The sequence below is a fragment of the Vicia villosa genome, linkage group LG2 (genome assembly GCF_029867415.1).
Source record: "Vicia villosa cultivar HV-30 ecotype Madison, WI linkage group LG2, Vvil1.0, whole genome shotgun sequence".
Lineage (NCBI taxonomy): Eukaryota > Viridiplantae > Streptophyta > Magnoliopsida > Fabales > Fabaceae > Vicia > Vicia villosa.
In genome coordinates, this window is record NC_081181.1 from 194,129,892 (window position 1) to 194,132,227 (window position 2,336).

Genomic DNA, 2,336 nt, shown 5'->3' on the forward strand with positions numbered 1-2,336 from the left:
ATACTCCAGGACTAATTGCTTTATTTTGTTATATTATGTGTATCTGGTTTGTATTAAATGCAAATAGTGACTTTAACATAAAAGTAAACACTGAAATTAAAGGCTTTAAAGTAAATCAAAGCAATAAAAGAGCAGTAAATGTGCACTGAAAGATAAAATGTAATGTAAAATGATTGCATTAATTAAACTGGCACGCATAAGTACATTCCAAAGTTACACTCGTTACTCATCGCGCAGAGATTTGAGTTTACTTGTGTTTATGTAGAAAATGCGGGCCTCTAACTATCCCTATGAAACTTACTTAAATAGTAAAAATAAAATAACTACTACTAACGGTCGACTGGTTATCAGTCAACACGTGTCTTCGACATGCAAGATCTTCAATTGTGAGACCTCCACGCGTCCTGTGAGAACTGCCCGAAAACTGCTTGAAACTGACTCTTAACCTCTAATACCTCTCGACTTCCACTTCAGTTTCTGCAACCAAAATTCTTAAGTCTTCGCATACTTTTGGTCGACCGTTGAAGCCTCTGATAATCTTCCTAGTCGAACAGCTTCGACTACTAAACATTACTTAGTCAAACCGCTTCGACCCAAATGGCAATGTAGATATTTGATTGAGGCCCAATTACCAATTTAGGGCCTTTCTATAAATTGAGGCCCAATTGCCAATTTTGGGCCCTAGTTGCCCATTTATTCGTAAGTCGAAATCCTAGGGTAACAAATTGCCCCCCCAAGCGACTTCTTTCGACTGACTTTAGGAAAGAGAAAAGATGTCGTTTCAGTTCTTTCTTGGGTTTCGACTTTTGTTAATTCCCATTACGCCATTATTACGTTTCATTTTCCCAGGCACTAATTATTACCTAAACGCTAGGTAATGGGCTATTAACTGCTCCCAGCTTGCTTGTGTCAGTTTCCAAGATATTTAATACGACCTTTGGTTTTCTAACTTCCTTTCCCACGTTTGTCTTGCTGAAGTAACTACACATTCTCTATATATAGCCTCATTCCTTCCATTTCTTTTTTACATCTCCCTACGCACAACATCTTAAACTTTTTCATCTTTTCAATCTTTTCAAACCATGGCACAACCTTTAACAAACGCCAACATAAGATCCTGCATCAAGAAAGAATTTAAGCTTTCTGCAGAAGAGTTTGATGCGAACCACATCAATGTTCGTGCTCTCTATGCTAGCCAGGGACTTGAATTTTATCATGAGATTTTAGATGGTAACATCTATCCCTGCATGTTGATTGAGTTCTGGAGATTTGCATCCTTGCGCATAGATCCAGAAGGAAGGACTACTATAACCTCCAACATTCGAGGGGCTCATGTCATCATCACTCCTTCAACAATTTCTGATTTGTTGAAATGCAGCAATACCGGTGCAACTTTTGTCGACAATATTTTCGACATGAACACTTCTAATATGTTAAGGGATCTCATGGACAATGACCCCTTTTGCGCCAAAGTCATCAAAATTTGGCACCAACTTTTGGTGGGCAACTTCCGTCCACGCAACCGTGATGAAAATAGTATCATGGTGGAAGATTTGGAATTCATTTCATGTGCCCTTCAGGGGAAGAAAATCAACTTTCCTCTGTTAATTTTTAAGCAGCTCGTGGAAGTTGTCTCTTTGACGGCCTCTCGTCAAGGAATGGTGACTTGTCTTCCTTATGGAAGATTTTTGTCCTACCTATTTCTCAGGCAAGGTGTGGTGAAGAAAATGCGCAAGGCCGGACGCATGGATATGTTCGAAGCCGAAAGTCTACCCCTATTATCCTTCGAAGACACCAACCGAAGAGTTAACTAAATATTGGATATTTTAGTGGCTTTAGGCTTATTTTTTTTTGTAAGAACTGCGCATTTCATGAAGGAACTTTTTGTAATGACTGGCCAAGTTTTTGCCATTTTAATATAATCTCTTAGTTTTTATTCCCTTATGTGAATTTCTTGAAGTATAGGCTTATATTTTTTCAGATATTTACCATTTATCCTCAAGATCCGACCATCTGAATTTAGTTCTTCAATTTCATATGCGTTGTTTGAAAACACTTGCAAAATTTTAAACGGTCCTTCCCAACTTGGGGACCATTTACCCAATACCTTATTCCTTTGATCCATGGGTAAAATAACCTTCCATACATAATTACCTACCATGAATGTCTTCTCTTTGACTTTCTTGTTGTAGGCCTTTGCTACTTTTTCCTTTTGTCTTATTAACCTATCCAATGCTATTAGCCTTTCTTCGTCTAATTCTACTAACTCATCTAACATCATATTCCAGTATTCGTTAGACGAAAGACTGTTTTGCCGTTGAATTCTCGTCGACTGT